At 31.6% G+C, this 21,437-nt stretch overlaps 1 long non-coding RNA gene across 1 annotated transcript; it reads left to right on the forward strand.

The window, feature by feature from the left end:
• Positions 1–18,993: 18,993 nt before the first annotated feature.
• On the forward strand, positions 18,994–19,792 carry LOC149577581 (uncharacterized). Its single transcript, XR_016353419.1, has 2 exons — positions 18,994–19,210; positions 19,363–19,792. It is a non-coding gene; the product is annotated as an uncharacterized LOC149577581 (long non-coding RNA).
• The last annotated feature ends 1,645 nt before the right edge of the window (positions 19,793–21,437 follow it).

Below are 21,437 nucleotides of genomic sequence, written 5' to 3' on the forward strand. Positions count from 1 at the left end.
TGGACAAATCAAACTACCAACACAGTAAATACCATCAACGCATCCCACTGGCCTATATGGAATGTACAATCCAACTCTGAAACAATGGTGAACCCTCTTGAATGAAACTGTACCAAGTATGGAGAATCCACACACTGTACAACTCCTGCAGTCAACACAACTCTGCAAATCATCGGCCACTATCTCATAACCATAACTCCCATACACTGCTGATGGTGAAAAGACATTACAAGATAAAGAGTAAGAAATGGAATCCAAACCAAATTTGTCTACCATCAACTCCTCAGCACAAGGATCAAATGCTAACTGATGTACATACCCTGCAATATAATGTTGATAAAAAAAACCAACCTCAGTCAACAGCTCACCATGAAGAAGTGATACAACCCACTGTGACTGATCACCAGCTAAGTCAAGAGATGTCATAGCCAAAGGAGTAGAATCAATAACAACACCTGCTGAAGCATCACTCTGAAACTCCTGCTCTAAGTCATGTATTATCAAGCTGTCAACTGTAGAACCTATCGCCATGTCATGCCCATCACAACTCTCATCTTGAGGCATCAAATTGTCCCATAACTGATGATAAGCACTAGGAACCAAAGTACATCTCTGTATCATCATCTCATCAACATGGTCATCAAAGGTAGATAGATGAGCATACCTCACAGTGTAATGCCGATAGAATGCACCAATCTCAGTCAGTGGCTCAGACTGCAATCCAGATGTAACTAACTGCAATCGATCATTAACCAAATTGGAACTGACTACTACCTCTGAAGACATTGCGAAGGGAGTAGTATTACTAGTAGGAACCATGCCAACTATCAGCTCACCAATGTCACACATGGTCTTTGATACAACATCTCTAGTCTTCGTGCCATTAGTACTAGAGGTCACCACCATGTCAGGCATACAACAATCTGCTACAACACCCAACTCAATTGAACCTAACTCTAGTGGGAATGAACCTGATATTCCAATGTTAGTATCAAGAATGGATGCATCCCCATCTCCACTGTCTCTGACAATCTCGGCCATGGACATCCTCGGATCACCAAACACCACTGCTTGTGACTATATAGAATCAGGTGAAGACTGTAGTCGCTCTAACTCCATGGTCACCTTAGCCAAATGAAACTGTGACTCCTTGAAAGCCAACTGTGTACTCTCAAGAATCTCAGAAGTCACCACAAGCTACTCAATAATCTCACTCACCTCATCTTCCTTGGCCAACAATGCATCATATGCTGTACTGCCCCACTTCATAAGATAATCTCTGTCGGCTACCAACTGCATATAATCCTGTCTCAAAATCTGGATAGCCTCCCATAAAGAGTGGAACTCTGTCAAGGAAAGATAACTGCCTCCCTGCTCATCACTAGTAGGAGAACCCCATCCATAAACTGCTAACAACTGACGAGCAACATCAAAATGCTGGCAAGTGATAGCAATGTCTTGGTCACTAACTCTCAACTGATTAGACACATGATGGCACTGGCTTGACTGTCTCCTACAAACCTCCTCTGATGCACTGTCTAAAGGAGTATCCTCAAAGTTACTAGTCTCTAGAGTATTACCATCCATATCCTGTGAATCAAATCTAAAACTCATATCAACATACAGAGTATCAAAAACATTAGCATTTCTGTCCAACTCCTCTATACCCAAGGAAACTAAGTCTTCAAAATTGCCCATTGCATCCTTCTGGATGTCATCAATGCCAATATGATCCTGGGACTCATCTATACACACTGCCAAATATGAAATATCATCAACACATTCCAACAAGTATGGCCGACTGGATATATGAACAAGGCCCAACATTGGTGTATAAAAACTAATACCAACATCAGACAAGATACTGGCACAAGAAAAGACAACACCATGTAATCTGCTAATCAAATCCATGATAGCACCCAAACAAACACTGCTACCAAAAAGTGTTAAAGATATCCAGTCAACTGAATCCCAAATGCCAATATAACAATCTCGAGTCCATATCCATAAACTAGAATCAACTGGTAACTCAAGAAAACTCCTCACCTGAGTAATATGACCAATACCAACTAACTCCACATACCTGTCATGATGAGATAATGAATTCACAATACTATCTTGGTTCACCTTCAGCTGGCTGGACAAATCATGTGAAGTACTACCAGCCTCAACCTCATGTGATGAAGCATCTAACTGTGCCTGGTACTCTTTCTCAGCAAAGTCATGAATGCTCAATGTCTGCTCATCTCTACCAGGTATCTCACCATCCTGCACAACAACATCCTCATAATCATCATCTGAACCCACTACACTGTTGTCACTGCCTGTTGTAACTATACCATCCTGAATACCTGTGGCATCACCCTTTGACAACCTGTAAACAATTGTCTCAATTTGAGTATCAAGTTGACCGTTACTATCAATCTGTGTAATATCCTTTCCCACCACCTCCTGTGGCAGAGTAGAATCTGAGACCTCTACCTGGCTATCAGCTAGTTTCTCAAACTCCTCATGCAAGTTCTTGGAAATTGTGTCATCTGTCCTGTGAGAAAATCTGCCAAATAGAAATCCAGTCAACTTATCCACCTTAGCTGGGTCAGATAACATGTCATTTATACGGTGGTGCTCAACCAACTGTTTAGACATGTCATGGCTTATTTTCATAAGTTTATCTCGAATGTCTAAATAACCATCCTTTCTATTATTTTGACTTTGGCTATCAATTGTCCAAGATTGTTCCCTCTGAGACTCTGTACTATACCTGTCCATTCTGGATAAAGTAGAGTGTAACCCCAATAGGATATAACTTCTTCAAACACCAAGAACTAACATGCAAATGATTAGAAGTAGCATGCAACCATAGATTTGGACATGCAACTGATTAGAAGCAACATGCAACCACCAAATTATGACATGCAAGATCTGGGTAGTTGTCAAAACTGAAATGCAAACTTCTACAACCACCAAATTCACCAAGAACTAACATGCAAATGATTATAAGTAGCATGAAACTATAGATTTGGACATGCAACTGATTAGAAGCATGCAACCACCAAATTATGACATGCAAGATCTGGGTAGTTGTCAAAACTGATATGCAAGATCTGGGTACTTGTCAAAACTGAAATGCAAACTTCTACAACCACCAAATTCACCAAGAACTAACATGAAAATGATTAGAAGTAGCATGCAACCATAAATTTTGACATGCAACTGATTAGAAGCAACATGCAATCATAAATTATGACATGCAAGATTTGGGTAGTTCTCAAAACTGAAATGCAAGATCTGGGTAGTTGTCAAAACTGACCTGCAACTTCTACAAACCCTCAGGCTGGCAAGATCATGGCTCTGATACCACTGAAATGTCCCTTTTCTGATTTTACATGATATTTCCAACCTTTAATCAGATCTTTAAGATCAAACAACTAATATCACAAAGATCCTCCAAATTTCTCAAGAAACCCCAAATCGGGTATGCCAGAAATTGTGCCAAAAGCTTCACAGCTTCACCAATTACTAATAAATCTGAAAATGGAAATTTTTACAGAACTTTCAGCAGCATAACAGCCTACAAATTGACATTTCCAGATCCGTATAGCCTTTACACAACAGCTCAAAAATGTAGGACCAAAACTATGCTCATCGGGCTCCCGAAATAGCACAAAATATGCCCGGAAACACCACAAGAACACTAATAATCTATCTCAGAAGTTTAATCACGTCCCAATATATATATTCAGATCTATTTTAATAGCTTAAAGTCTAAAATACAGCAGCAACCAAAACTGATATGAAATACTCAACCGGAAACACCAAACTCTTACAAAAATACACCCGGAAACTCACAAATCTGCACTGTTCAGCACAAAGGCAAACTCTGTATGAGCATGCACATGGAATGGCTTCAAACTCCCATCCTTAGCCTTCCTGGAAACTTGCAAACTCCCGTTCTTGGGTCTCCCTGGAAACCTGCAAACTCCCGTTCTTGGGTCTCCTTCTCCACAGGTTTGGCAGCCTTTGAAGAATAACAAAGAATGAGCGAAAATCAAGTCTGGAATCCCCCCAAAATGCCTCCAAACCTCTTTAAAAAGGGCATAACTGTAACTCACGTCCAAGAGAGGTTAATGAAACATATTTTAATAATAATTATCATTTATTAGTCCAACGGTTTCCAAAGATTAACTCCCTTTTTCCGAAACTTCACTTTCTTGGGCCTGCCTGCCTTAGCAAAGATTTTCTTTTTTTTTAAATTATTTGAAAAGGGGACATGACAGTATGTGGTCAGATGCCTTGGAGTCCTACTTCTAATTTGCATGATCGTAATTGTAATAACAATATTATACTTACTGTTATTTGTCCCAATTGCAATAACAACTATGTTCCTCTGGAGAGATGAAAAAGAAAAGCATGGATACTATAAGAAACATGCACTAAACAAGAGCTGACATTTTGTCTACATCCCTATCTTAGATTCTTACATCTCTGAATTGGAAAATGATAATAATTCTAAGGATGGTAACATTGTAATCACTGGCTTGGGAAATGAAATGAACGGTTGCTTTAGAGAGCTTATTCAAGGTTGTGTTCAGCAATTACCAAATTTGCTGATAAAACACTCCAATAAGTGGGCCAGAGAATTCCAGGAAGACAAGATAAGCAAGGCTTTGGAGATAGCATAAAAGCTCATAGCATTGATGGAGATGACAGTAATAGGGGATATCAATGTCAACCAAGCAAATAAAAAAAGAGAAAATGAAAGAGTAGAGAATGAAATTCAAATCGACTTGACGGATTGAAAGTAAAAGGTCATGCCATATGCCTCATTTTCAACTTATCTATCACATACTCTAAATTCAACATCAGAGCTTGTAATCATTACGTATAAGTCATTTGCTAAATGAATATTTTCTATTTTAGGTTTTTCCTTGGTTTGTTTGGATTGATAAATCGACGAAGTTAAGAAGTTTTGTATTAATTTTAAAAGTAAAAATTAAATATATACATGAGTTTTGCAAACTATCTTCAATAGAGAATGATCATTCAGCCAATAAATAATCAACATGTCTTAAACATTGACTACCCACCCACACAAAATAAGAAATATATACAGAATAGCCCTAAGAATCACTTGCCTTTTGATTTTATAATAGCCTTGTTTTTGCTATTCAAATTGCAAAGTTTATCATCAAGGCCTAAAAACAATAAAACGAAAAAATAATTTTGGGCTGTCTACTATCGAATCCCAGATTTTGCAGCAGAATGTAATGTTTTCATATCCTTGTTTAACTGCATGTAACAGAAATCCCATAGGTTGTCAATTAACAGATGATCTTGAGTTCAAAATATCAATTTTGATTTGAGTTCTACCCATTCTTCTTTTTTATGATGGATGGAACTCAAGATGGGATGCTTGAATATGGAATGTTGAAAATGAAATCTGCTAATTTTATTCTTTTCACATTTTGACTGAGCTAAGATTAGTAAACTTGAATATGTGGGTGTAGCATTTAAGTAGATTTGTTCCCAAGATTTTACTTGTTTTGATGCATGGTATGTGGACTTGGTCCCGAGGACCAGCAATGGACTCCACCCCTTCCAATCACCATTTTTAGCTTCTCTTATTTCTCATTGGGAAGTCACCAAATAAAATGAATAATAGTGCTTAACATATGTTTTAACCATCTTGCCTCAGCTTTCAAGATGTAGAACTGTGAAAAGTTTATTAAAACATGAAATTTCAATCACTATGGTACATAATCTGCATCCAAATGTAAATTATGTGTTACTACTGGATTTGGACATCACTAATCTATAAAAGATTATATATTAAATCTTTCCTCTAACCTGTTTAGGTAAAGCACTTTTCATATAATTGTACATCTCTTTTCTTAGCCACATTCTCATCAATTTCCTAACTTTTAACAAAACAATATACAAACAATAACTTACGGAAGACATATTATTGTGCCATTTTAATTGTATGGACCTTCATTGTCCTTGTTTTATTGTTACTTTACCTTGGGAAAGTAACAACAATAATAATTCATAATTTAATAGAAAGAAAGAAATTGTATTAACATTTATGAATGACAAACAAATAAATAGAAGTCTAGTCAAAAGTACAGCCAACAATGACAGCAGAAAGATGAGTGCCTAAAGTATCTCTGACTATGTTGGGAACTATAAGAAACAGATATATCAATTTCAAATGCTATCATTATAGAGAACCAATATGGATATCTGTCGTCATTAAATCTATACTTTATAGTAGATCTTATTTTCATCAAATAAAATGCAAAAGAACATTTGTCTTTTTAAAACAATATATTACCAGAGATTACCTGTAATCCATTATTCTAACAACTAGAGGGTCTTCGTCATGGGATAAAATCACCTACACAGTATATAGACACCAAGTTGTCATACAAGTGAATGTATGAAGTATTATTTACTATACAAAACATTTAACACTGTCATTGTATTGAATTTTGAGATATATCACAGGAAGCCTATGAAGCAGCTTTATTCACAACGTACAGTTGATCTCCCATGGAAAACAATAACTAGACACTCCAAGTTAAACTTATTATTACATAATTGAACAAATCTATCTAATCTCTAAAGATTGTTTAAAAACTTAAAGCTGAGAAAAAAATTAGAATGAGTACAGATATTGAAAACTTGAACAAGATATAGGTATCAAGTATTTTTTCAGGTCCAAGAGAAACATTCAGCCACTCATTATGCCTTCCTATTAGTTACAATAAATTTTAGAACCCTCAATAAATCCTTGACGTCCTAGATATATATTATGGATAGTGAATATTTGGGGCTTATTTATTGTAACTTTCAATGTCATGGGTTTACAATGTGATAATTAAGTGATAGATCCACTGATAGGGTGAAAACAAAACCCACATATCAGCAGAGCATTGCAGAAGAACTCCAAGATAATTAGTCCAAGAATAATTAGTAATAGCAATAGATGATTTTATTTACTAATTATAATGAGAAAAAGAAAGAGATTAGGGTTATTGTGGTCCCTAATGAGCTGAGGAAGGACCGGATTCATCACACCCCAGTGGCTGGCGAAATCCCATCTTTGCTAGTGGCAGTGTTCTTGCATCCTTTGTCTCCAACTCTAACCGCAATAATTTCAGTTAGAAATACATTCTCCACGAAACTCATAAGCCTCTCGATGAACCTCAAACTCCTTTGGATGATAGATTTCTTGATATCCATAACCTCGTGATTCCATACTGTCAAGATGGGAAATCGATCATAAATGCTCTACACAAAAATCACCACTTTGAAATCTAAAATCCATATATCCATCTGCAAGTGTGAGAAAAAGAACTCATTTCCATTCATCATCATTTGAACATTAATGGCCTTCATTCACATGCTAAGAGCCCCAAAATACAGTCGATCACATTCACCAATTCTTGTGCTTTTGCAGCTCCCTTGTGCTCTGTGTTAAAATTATTTGATGGTTGCCACTGCTAAGTGGAAGAGGGAAGTTTATTGTCTCTGAGAGGAGTAGGCTCATATCATACACTCGAATAAGGTCTTGATAAGCTGACCCCCCAATAGCGTAATCAGAAGAGAGATTTTGGAGTGGGCAAATTTGAGCTGAATAACATCCAATCCGAAACCCTTTTTTTTTCATGTTAAGCTCATGTTGGTCGAAATTTCAACCAACACAGGCATGGATTTTTTTAAAAAAAGATATTTTTCTTTCATATTCTGACCAATTTAAAACATTTTAATAGATGGTCAAAAATTTAGGTCGAAAAATAGGGTCAGATGTACTAGTTGCATGGATATGCCTATACAACCTGGACATTAAATTTGGATTTAATGAGCACTGCTTTGTTACCTCTACTCTTGTAGGAGACGTCCCCTAAATTGGAAAATTTAATGATAGGTCATGGAATGAATCATTAACCAATACTGAACAGATAATAGAAATAGTCTTTCAGGAACAAGTTGATCTCTTTCTATTCAAGTTTTTGGAGCCAAGGATAGCAGTCCCCTCACACAAAGATATGTACAAAATGAATTGACAAATTTAAAAGTCAAAGTTCAGAGCCCAAATATAAATGTCAATCACTTATTTCTCAATCCAAAGACCACTTAGAAATATAATGGCTATACCCTCGTCATAGTTAGCCAACTTGTGCAGTTGGTGATAATAGTACATCAAAGTGGCAGCAACATGTGGCGTGAATAATTTCACTTCCAATTGCTTAGGACCAGTTGCTTTACTGAATCAATTAATGCACTCGTTCTATCTAATGTATTGATATTGATCCACAGACAAAATTTTCAAATGACTAAGTAGTAAAATGAGTGTTCAAATGACAAAATGTTACAAACGATGATGCTGATAAAGACAGTTGGATGTAGTTATTGTTGTTCTAACTGCAAGATAACTGCATATAGGCTTATTTATACATGCTCATGTGTAAAGCTGAGTGATTGATTACTATCACAAGTAATGTATTTCTCTTGAAGAGTTCCTATCGCACCTGAGTGTGTATATTCTTTCTTCAAATATAATAAAATAAGAAGATTTGATTTTTTTAAAGAAAATGTGATAGCCTTTGTGAGTAAAATGTTGCGAATATATAACCATTGCTTATAGTTATTCTTAATAGATTCGCTAACACTTGATAAGCTAACCATAAAGGTTAAAAGGCATCTTCTAAGAATTGAAGTTGTTTTCATTTTTTTAAGAAATTGAACTTGACTTTGAGTGTGGGATGTTGTCAATATATGAGTATTGCTTATGTTTATTCTTAATGGATTCGTCAACACTTACTAAGCTAACCATTGAGGTTAAGTGCCATCTTCTGAGAAATGAGGTTGTTTTGAATTCCATCAAAATGGTTAATATTTTCTTCAACAGAGTCTTAGAAGAGAATGTTTGCAAACACACAATTCACAAAGAGAATGTGAGGGAAGCAAATTGACCACACAATATGGCTGATATTAATTATATGTGTTATGGTATCATTTTAAATTTAAGAATATAAATGAACTACATGAATGATATTTTTGGTCCTTACCTTGGTTCATATTTTAATGATGTTATGGTTTTCAATAAGAATGGAGAGGTGCAACTGCAATAGTTTTAGAAAGGGTGGGGTGTCTGAATAGACATGTCTCATCATAGTGCACTTCATAGGATATATTACTTCTACACTTATTCATCTTTTGCATCCAGTCTTTTCCTTCTTTTGTTGATTTTCTTAGTTGTTATTTTGCAAGTAAACACACAGTATCCATTACTGATAGAAAAATAAATGTGCTCTGTTATCATTTGCAATGCAGTGTGTTTAATTTACCCAAATTTTATTTACTATATATTTTGTATTTCTTTGATAAATATAAATATATATAGGTAATTCTGGAAGTATATACCCGGTGAGACTTGGAGACTCTCTTGTCCATGGTCTCTTACATTCAGTGGGATCTGAATATCCAAGGGCGTGTGGTAAGGTGTCTTAGACTTGGCTCCTACTCATGGCCATGATGGATTTGATTCGAGATAAGTCTTTCGAACCCAAATTGTGGTCTTCAAGCACCAATATTCAAACAAGAGTTAACAAAAAGAAAACAAACTTTGAAAAATATAATGTTACATTCTTCCTCCCTGAAATTTAAAGGCATTTATCAGTTCATTGGAAGAAATAGAAGTTTGAAGCTTAAAAAATGACAAACTAGGGCACGCCCATGGCTTCCACTGTTACAACAAGTCATTCTTCCTGAATACTCCACCAATTGATCTCAGATCAAAACAAAAATGGATGAATGAAGACAAGAGAAACTTACAAAGAGCATCTACTGACGTTTCACAGCGAGGACAGATCTTTCTGAGGCGTTCAGAAGAGCGAAAACCATTTTTGCATGCAGCTCCCGTGCGCTGGCAAATGCATAACAATGAAATAGCGAAATTCCTTTTTTAGTTTAACATTATGAAGCCCGTGTTGGTCAAAATTTTGACCAACATGGGAATGGATTTTTAAAAAAGATGTTTTTCTTTCCATATTTCGACCAATCTAAAACATTTTAATAGATGGTTGAAAATTTTGGTCGAAAAATAGGGTCAAATGTACTAGTGCTCCTTCGTGACCTGAAATGTAATGTCGTTGATTGTAACCTTTCTATTGTTCCAATTATTCACAAATTGTAATGCACAATTTTTATCATACCCAGCCATGGACATCATATAGGGCAAAAAACCCCCTTGTTTCAGAAGATACCAAGTCGCCATCCTGTCCTTGAAGTTCTCTAATCTCGTTGGTTCCAACCTATTCAAATCACCCCCCATTTCAATTCCTCCACTATCTAGCCTCTCTTCCTCCAAAATACGCATCAGAACTTTATCACTTTCAAATTCTCTGTGGCTACTCTCTTGCTTAAATCCTTTGAGGGAATAAGGATCAAAATTACAAACCCGTGTATGATGTGCTCCAGAATCCCATAACATCTTATTATGAGATTCATGGGTATTAAAAAACCTACTTTTCTCTCCCCGTCAATTTCTGAGATCCCAATCCATAATATCTATCATACTTCCTTTTGGAGAGCGATTCGAAGCTATAAATAATTAATGTTATTCTCTATGTAATACCCTTAATTAAATACTTATTATTATTATTAGTCTCCTAATGTTTTTTTTACCCTCCCCGCCGGCGTTTTTTGGAGAACAATTACTCTATTTCTAAAGTTATTACTAAATTTCAACAAACTTTCTATTTTAAAATTAATTTTTATTGATTTATTACCTTTTTCTAATTGGTCCATTACATTTTTCGTGGGGTTTATTTTATTTTTCCACTTCAAAAAATACAATATTTTCTAACATGCATTAATGAATTCATTAATTATAGCTCTATCTTTTCCATATTTCTAACAAGTTCATTATTAATTACAACTTTATCTTTTGCATATTTGTCACAAGTTCATTAGATTTATAAAATAATTACAACTTTATCTTTTGGATATTTGTCACAAGTTCGTTAGATTTATTAATTACAACTTTATCTTTTGCATATTTGTCACAAGCTCATTAGATTTATAAAATAATTACAATTTTATTTTTTTGATATTTGTCACAAGTTCATTAGATTTATTAAAAGGTCATGTTTTTATCTTCCACAACAAAAATAATGTCTTATCAATATTAATATCACAATTTTTAGTTTTGAATATAGTATTTAAAAATGTTAATATATTTTATATTATTTTAAAAATTAGTTTTATATAAATCAATAATTACTAAATTTGATTTTTTATTAAAATGTATTATTGCTATTAAGAGTTGTATTGCTTTATATATAAAAACTTTAGTATATATTAATTTAAAAAATTAAAAACAAATAATCTCCAAATTTAACTTATGAAATAAAATTCTAAAAATCTTAAATTTCTTAGTTAAAACTCTATTCATTCAAATCTTGCAATTTTACAATGAATTACATTATGTTGTATATTTTTAGACAATGGCTAGTTGCCACATTATTCTATAAAACTAAAATTTAAAATATTAACTAAAAATCTAAATTAAATTTTCTAAAATTTATAACTTCTCTTTTCAAAACCATAATTTTAACAAATATTATGTCCAATTTGTTTCCCTAGAGGCAAGGGCTCCAACTCTCAAAGAGCTCTTGTTATTTTTTTAATTTTTATATTCTAATTCATTAATGAAATAAATATTTCTCATTTAATTACTTATTTTAATTTTATAAAGAAATAAAAATATGAGATTTTTTTAATCATTGTCCTTAATTAATAAATGTTTATTATTTATTTAATTAATATATTTGTCTTCTCCTCTTAATTAAATAAATACTAGCACTTGCACCTAAATTAGGTGCAAAGGTTAGTCAATAAGAAATTATGTATAAGTTAATATAAGGGGTGGTTGTGGAAGAGGTGGGGTTCAAGGTCACAAGGTTGCATATGTTAGAAAGAACAATAGAAATCATCACAAAAATGATTAAACAATGAAAAAACATTGATATTTGATAATGTTTGGCATTTAATTCTAGTTTGTGTAGTCAAATGAAGGATGCAAACTATGAAATTACATTGAAATTATAATCCGTTAGTAAGGCACATACTACATAGTTCATACTATTCACATCGAGAGTGAGTTAATTCTAGTGTAAAGTTTTAAATTAATTTTGAGATAAAATGTTTTCAATGATCTAGGTAATATGGTCTTGGAAAGTTGTTAGTTATAATGGGTGTTAATATTTTTGTAGAAGAATGGTAGAGTTAATATGAGAAAGCTTATATCCATGGTTGGAGGTCCATCATCTCAAATGGATAAATGATTCAAAGATGGACATGATGTTATGCCTAGATTAGGCCATCCTATATGGAATTAGTAGGATTTGAGGCCTAATCTTCTTAAGACCAAGAAGGATAAATGTGCAAATGTGTCAGTCACAAGAGTTGGTATTTGAGGAATAAGTTGTGTCTTTAACCTTGTTAATGAATGAAAAAATGCCGTAATCCTTGAAGCTAGGATAAGAGGCTTCTACATATGATGGTATCTAATTGTTCAATACTATGTGGTTCTTTAGTACATTCTAAAAAAATTTCTTTATGCATTTACAATTGACCATTTAGAAGAACAAAAAATTTCTTAACTATTGTTGAACGATTAGTTTTGTAATATCAATTCTTATAAACTATTTTTATTTTTAAACTATGTTGAAAATGACCTATTAAGATTGCTATTAACCATATGATTTAACACTCCTATATAAATTTAAAATATAAATTACTTTGATTTGCAACCAAAAACCTTTTAAGAAAAAAAAAAATCCCCAAATAAAGAAATATTAATCAATAATAAACTAATAGATCAATGCAATCACTATATCTTCTTGAGATTGCTAAAAATTTGATGGCATATCATTTCTTAATCTACAACATATCATAAATATAAATAGATAAACAAAAGTACATATTATATACAAGTAACCAAATATTATAAAAAACACTATAACCATTCTACTAACATTATAACCACTTAACTATTGAATTTACTTTTCAAATGCAAAATCTAAAAAATGTCCCTCTAAACATTTTAAACACATTATTAATCAATTTAATTCAAAATAGTCATAAAAACTATAAGTAATTTGTGTACAATATAAATAGATTAATATTTAATTTTTAAATTCTCTTAGAAAAGACTTCCAAATTATACTCAATATCTATATGGAAGTAAAATTGAGAAAAATAATATAATAATGATAATAACAAAGATTATGTGTTGGCATAATTCTTGTCAAATTTCCCCAAAGAAATTTGACAAACCAGATGTGGATATTTTATTTTTTAAAATACCACACGGTATTGATTATAGGTAAATTTATTTGGCCTATTACTCATCACATACTATTGACCACTAAAAAGAAAATAGAAAAAAAAAAAACAATGATTCCATAATAAAAAAAAAGATTGCATTTGTATAGGAGATATATTTAGAGGAAAGGAGATAAATAAAGTAAAAATAAATAAATAGAGAAATGTAGAAAGAGGGAGACTAAGATAGAAAAGAGGAGAGATAGAGAGGTATAAGTTGAGAGTAAAGAGAATGGGAAGTTGGAAGAAGAGTTGGGGTTTATAAGAAATAGAAGGAGAAAGGAGATAGATATAAGTAAGAGAAACTGGGGGACACATTTATGATTTTTTAAAATTTAAGCACATTATAATAATAAAATTAATCTTACCTTTGACCTCTCATTCATCTTTTTTAATAGTGTATTTTCTTGTAATACTTATAATGAAATACCTTAAATTTTATTTAAACTTTTGGTGTAAATGAAATCCTTATAAATAGAAAATTTATTTTATTGTCTAAATTTTGAAAAATATAAAACTATTAATATTTATATATCTATTGAAAAATCACTTTATTTACAAATCACAAATTAAAATATATAACTATCCAAATGATTTTTTATAAAATAAATAAATCTCAAGAGAACTTAAACAAGATCCATTGCTAAAAATCCCCCCTATAACACTTTTTTTAAAAACAAATTCAAATAATTGAGAGATAATTTATATAATAAATTAAGCTATAAAAGGGCGGGGGCCCTAGCTCGGTTGGCTAAGTCTTCCCTGTTGCAGGGGGTTGGTCACGGGTTCTAATCTCCCCCGTCCTCATGGTACCAATGGGCGTGTCGCGCCAGCGCTACCGGTCACGTTAAAAAGTTTACCAGGCGCACTGCAGTTTGGAGAACAATTACTCTATTTCTAAAGTTATTCCTAAAGTTCAACAAACTTTCTATTTTAAAATTAATTTATATTGATTTATTACCTTTTTCTAATTGGTCCGTTACATTTTTGGTGGGGTTTATTTTATTTTTTCACTTCAAAAAATTCAATATTTTCTAACACGCATTAATGAATTCATTAATTATAGCTCTATCTTTTCCATATTTGTGACAAGTTCATTATTAATTACAACTTTATTTTTTGCATATTTGTCACAAGTTCATTAGATTTATAAAATAAATACAATTTTATCTTTTGGATATTTTTCACAAGTTCATTAGATTTATTAATTACAACTTTATCTTTTGCATATTTGTCACAAGTTCATTAGATTTATAAAATAATTACAACTTTATCTTTTTCATATTTGTCACAAGTTCATTAGATTTATTAAAAAGTCATGTTTTTATCTTCCACAAAAAAAATGTCTTATCAATATTAATATCGCAATTTTTAGTTTTGAATATAGTATTTAATAAAAATATTAATATATTTTATATTATTTTAAAAATTAGTTTTATATTAATCAATAATTACTAAATTTGATTTTTTATTAAAATATATTATTGCTATTAAGAGTTGTATTGCTTTATATATATAAACTTTAGTATATATTAATTAAAAATAATTAAAAATAATTAATCTCCAAATTTAACTTATGTAATAAAATTCTAAAATTTCTTAGTTAAAACTCTATTCATTCAAATCTTGCGATTTTACAATGCATTACATTATGTTGTATATTTTTAGACAATGGCTAGTCGCCACATTATTCTATAAAACTAAAATTTAAAATATTAACTAAAAATCTAAATTAAATTTGCTAAAATTTATAACTTCTCTTTTCAAAACCATAATTTTAACAAATATTACGTCCAATTTGTTTCCCTAGAGGCAGGGACTTCAGCTCTCAAAGAGCTCTTGTTATTTTTTTAATTTTTGTAATCTAATTCATTAATGAAATAAATATTTCTCATTTAATTAGTGATTTTAATTTTATATAGAAATACAAATATGAGATTTTTTTAATCATTGTCCTTAATTAATAAATGTTTATTATTTATTTAATTAATATATTTGTCTTCTCCTCTTAATTAAATAAATACTAGCACTTGCACCTAAATGAGGTGCAAGGGCTAGTCAATAAGAAATTATATATAAGTTAATATAAGGGGTGGTTGTGGAAGAGGTGGGGTTCAAGGTCACAAGGTTGCATATGTTAGAAAGAACAATAGAAATCATCACAAAAATGATTAAACAATGAAAAAACATTGATATTTGATAATGTTTGGCATTTAATTCTAGTTTGTGTAGTTAGATGAAGGATGCAAACTATTAAATTGCATTGAAATTATAATTCGTTAGTAAGGCACATACTACATAGTTCATACTATTCACATCGAGAGTTAGTTAATTCTAGTGTAAAGTTTTACATTAATTTTGAGATAAAATGTTTTCAATGATCTAGGTAATATGGTCTTGGAAAGTTGTTAGTTCTAATGGGTGTTAATATTTTTGTAGAAGAATGGTAGAGTTAATATAAGAAAGCTTATATCCATGGTTGGAGGTCCATCATCTCAAATGGATAAATGATTCAAAGATGGACATGATGTTATGCCTAGATTAGGCCATCCTATATGGAATTAGTAGGATTTGAGGCCTAATCTTCTTAAGACCAAGAAGGATAAACATGCAAATGTGTCAGTCACAAGAGTTGGTATTTGAGGAATAAGTTGTGTCTTTAACCTTGTTAATGAATGAAAAAATGTCGTAATCCTTGAAGCTAGGATAAGAGGCTTCTACATATGATGGTATCTAATTGTTCAATACTATGTGGTTCTTTAGTACATTCTAAAAAAAATTCTTTATGGATTTACAATTGACCATTTAGAAGAACAAAAAGTTTCTTAACTATTGTTGAGGGATTAGTTTTGTAATATCAATTCTTATAAACTATTTTTATTTTTAAACTATGTTGAAAATGACCTATTAAGATTGCTATTAACCATATGATTTAACACTTCTAGTAAAATTACCATTGATTACTTGATTTTCCATTTCTTATCATTTTTGTGATAGGATGTGTTGGGGCAAGCTTAAATAGCAATGGATTGTTGTGTACATTTATATTGCATTCTTAATTAGAGAGGATATAAGTAGTTTTTGATAAGTTAGGAGCAAAATGTATATAAAGTTATTACAAGATAAGGACTTAGTAAAGGAAGATATCTACGGTACTTTTTCGCAATCTAAAAGGATCATGCTTGCAGTATAACAATTCTTAACTTGCAATGTGAATACTTCTTTGTTAACTATAGAAAATGTTTTAGTAATTTGTAAAACCATAATTGTTTTTATCCTAATATCCATTTCTATTTATTTACATTGAAAAGTAGTGGAATGAGTACAAGAGCCATAACTCACTTAATGCTATGGTATGATGACATCTACTTTCAACAAAAGAAGGACCACGGTTTTGATATGGAAAATAGTATAGCTAAGAGTCACAAGAGAGCCATTGGTTTCATAAAAACCATCTTTAAGGAAGAACTTATCTACCATTTCTATAGACTAGATTTCTACCTCTTACCACATGATAATTCTATAAAGGTAATGGATCTTCTTCTAAAGGTTAAAGCTTCTCTTGTATTTCTAAATGTGCGAACACGCAATTTACAGTTTACAGGTGATGAATCTAATCTTCATTTGTCAATGGGAATTTGAAGCTTGTAAAAGAGAATGTTTGGAGGTTCAAATGGAGAATTTATAGAATATTCCTGCATGTGGAAAAGTTGGTAAGGAAACTCAATTTCCAAATTTGGCATGAGCCCATCATTTCTTGTCATTTTCAAGATAACTTTCACTTCCTTAAGAAATTTCTTGTGTTTAAATAAAAATATATTCTTTCTTTATTAATTGCAATGATCTTTTCTTTATTAATTATTTCTTAATAGACTAGAAATATTTTAAATTTTCACATATTTGACCTCATTTCATGTCTTATACATGTAAATGCAATACATCTCCTTAGCTATGCCAATGTAATAGTTGTTGCAATTATGAGAAGAGAAAGAAGAATATATGAAAAGATTCATGTGTTTGAGGTGATAAAAATCATGGTCAAAGAGATGGAGTCATTATTACTACTTGTGCAATTTTGATGGACAAATTCTTCATTGAATCACAACTTGAAATTCATGCTTGTCAAATACAAAACATAACCTATGTTACTGGATTGAAAACCTGGTCGATCCTTTTGCAAAGGATATCAAAATCTTTCAAAACCTATTTGATCCTTCCGCAAAATAACAATAAACATATCATTATAATCAAGATAGCCTAAACATTAAACAGATTAACAACATACCCTACACATGATCTAACCACAATTTAAGAAACCCTAGGGCCAACACCATATGATCGAAATCATCAAATACCCAGATTGCAATGCTAAATGAGTACTAATGCCCGACAATATAATTAATTTACATATTAAATATACACTTCAATCTTCAGATTGACCAACAAAAATAAACCTTTTAAAAATCTAGCAAACTCCAAATAAAATTCAAGGAAAAACATTCAACAAATCAAATCCTTTAAGTCCATCAGATTTCCACAATCCATATCAATGCACATTTTTCTTTTTGGGATCGACTGTGTATCAATATTTACACAAATGGATCCCAGAAAGAAAAATATGCAAGTCAAACCCTATAAAAATTTGTCTGCACAAAAATCCCACACAAATTTGATGCACTCAATCCCAAATGTTCTATGAAACACCTCTAAGATATCTCCAACAAATTAGCCATTTGCATCTAATCTTCTTCAAGAGTGATTCAATGCACAAATTTGATATGATAGGTCTCAAATCCATTGGAGAATGCATCTTCTCTAGTTGCAACTAATCTTCTTCAAGGGACAAGAGAAATAATAAACTCCAAATACCAAATGAGCTCTCACTTTCGCTTTTTATAAACTTATTTGGGAGAATTTGAGAAACTTTCCAATAAAATTACTTTAATAATTGCTTCATCTTTTAACTCCAAAAATTTAAGTGTTCGACAAATACATTTGAATAAAAAGACAACCCTACTGAAAATAGAATGAAGCTCAATATTATACCCAATTAGTAGACGACCACATAATAAAAATGATTTAAATAAAAAGATGCATAAACTATAGCAAGTAAATAAAATAAATTACATGCAAACCTGAGAAGATCAAATGAAATATTAATGTTCATAGATTTGATAGTGTCTGCCCAAGATTTTCTCAGCATGGTGAGATCATAATGACGATAAAAAAGAAGATGAAATCAGAACAATGACATAAGAGAAGATCCACCAAATGTGGGATGACAAGACTTTCTTAAATAGAACTCTCAGTAATGGAACCAAGGGCTAGGATTAAGAGACAAAAATGAATGGCTAAGATTAAATGAAAATTAGGGTAGCATGAATAGGTGGGATTAAGAAGTTAAGTTGAAATAAACGGACAACTTTTGAATAATTATTTATTTTAAAAGAACATGTGATAAGCCTTAGATTAGATATATAAACGAGCCAAAATTGAGACACATGTCATGTATCTACCAATTTAAATAAAAAATTATAATTGAATAAACAATGATAAAGATGAATTGTAAGATAAGCTTTCTTCCTTACGTGAGAATCCCCTACTATAGGAAAGCGTCTCACGGCAATAGCCGCGTGTTGTTTACCAACACCGGAAAATATTCCGTTACAGACATTTTGCTTATGCGGGAACATTGGTGTTGTGCAATTTAGTCCACTTCATCTTATGGAATGCCTACAGAATGTCCGTGAACTGTTTGACAAAATGCCTCAACTATTGCATGAGTAGCTTTCAAGCAATGAAATTGTATATCGTCGTACGCGTATATTCTGAACGCTTGGTTGCACACGAACTGTTTAACAAAATGCCTCTAGGAAATGTGTTCTTCTGAAAGTTCTAATTTACAAGATTGATTTGTTGCCAAAGATTTAAGAACTTTCAACCAAATGTATATCATTTTGATTGCAGGAAAATCTCAACCAAATCCGATTGGTAGGCGTAAATCCAAACTCGATGGCATGATCCGTATGGAAATGGGAGCTTTAAAAACAGGGTAACATTTTGCAACTATAAAAGTAGATGATTGGAGGTATGAAATGTATCGTCATACTCTCCTGGTCTGTCGGATTCAAATTACAGCAATCCTCAAATTTCAAAAGCATCGACATTGAATAGAGAGCAGAACAATCTGAATTACATTTATATATCTCGTTTGAATCGTTTACCCTGTGTGTTTGGACATCAATTGCAGTTATAAACAGGGACTCATTTCATCATGATTTTGTGTGAGACATTTCTGTAATGATAGCTGCAATTAGAAAGAACTTTACAAAGATTTGAATCTGCGTTTCTTGTGACATTGAAATCAATACAAATTTCTTTATCCCTTGTTTTGTTTTGTCTATGTGTTATGATTAATCCATATCCATCTTTCGCATTCACTTAAAATGACGGTCTATTGAAGTTTGGATTGAATTCCTCAACCCTCACAAATAAAATTTGATTAAATTCTGTGGTTATCTGTTTGTGTGCTGATGAGCCTATCTTTTTATAAAACTAATACAAGGAAGAATGTATTCATAGAAGTCCTTAAGTTTGAAGTTTTTTTTTTTGGTATTATGTTTTGATAGTATGTTCAATTGTGTTTGTTTTAATTCATATATTTCTTCATATTCTTAAAGATTAAATTTAAAGTGCATATTCTATCTTGATTTTATGTTTTCAATTGTAGCAATGTTCATTTTTAAGTGTGTTTGTGATTAATTAATCAATTAGAATATTGTCGGATTGTGCATTCTTATTTTATTTGTATTATATATTTCTCAAATTATAAGATTATAATATTCTAGAGCAATTCAATATCCATATAAACATTACTATGATATTTTCCAAGGAATCATGATTCCTAGAGAATCAACTCAAATATTAGAGAACAATTAACTCCTCCAAATTAAGGTTAGTTTGAATTATTAGTACAAATAGGTAAGTGCCACAATAATATGTTTTTATTCCAACTTACCTAACTGATCCTTTGGGAACTTTCAATCCAGTAACATAGGTTATGTTTTGTATTTGACAAGCATGAATTTCAAGTTGTGATTCAATGAAGAATTTGTCCATCGAAATTGCACAAGTAGTAATAATGACTCCATCTCTTTAACCATGATTTTTATCACCTCAAACACATGAATCTTTTCATATATTCTTCTTTCTCTTCTCATAATTACAACAACTATTACATTGGCATAGCTAAGGAGATGTATTGCATTTACATGTATAAGACATGAAATGAGGTCAAATATGTGAAAATTTAAAATATTTCTAGTCTATTAAGAAATAATTAATAAAGGAAAGATCATTGCAATTAATAAAGAAAGAATATATTTTTATTTAAACACAGGAAATTTCTTAGGGAAGTGAAAGTTATCTTGAAAATGACAAGAAATGATGGGCTCATGCCAAATTTGGAAATTGAGTTTCCTTACCAACTTTTCCACATGCAGGAATATTCTATAAATTCTCCATTTGAACCTCCAAACATTCTCTTTTACAAGCTTCAAATTCCCATTGAGAAATGAAGATTAGATTCATCACCTGTAAACTGTGTGTTCGCACATTTAGAAATACAAGAGAAGCTTTAACCTTTAGAAGAAGATCCATTGCCTTTATAGAATTATCATGTGGTAAGAGGTAGAAATCTAGTCTATAGAAATGGTAGATAAGTTCTTCCTTAAAGATGGTTTTTATGAAACCAATGGCTCTCTTGTGACTCTTAGCTATACTATTTTCCATATCAAAACCGTAGTCCTTCTTTTGTTGAAAGTAGATGTCATCATACCATAGCATTAAGTGAGTTATGGCTCTTGTACTCATTCCACTACTTTTCAATGTAAATAAATAGAAATGGATATTAGGATAAAAATAATTATGGTTTTACAAATTACTAAAACATTTTCTATAGTTAACAAAGAAGTATTCACATTGCAAGTTAAGAATTGTTATACTGCAAGCATGATCCTTTTAGATTGCGAAAAAGTACCGTA

The sequence above is a fragment of the Cupressus sempervirens genome, chromosome 1, assembly GCF_028749045.1.
Source record: "Cupressus sempervirens isolate cs-2001-9-10 chromosome 1, ASM2874904v1, whole genome shotgun sequence".
Classification (NCBI taxonomy): Eukaryota; Viridiplantae; Streptophyta; class Pinopsida; order Cupressales; family Cupressaceae; genus Cupressus; species Cupressus sempervirens.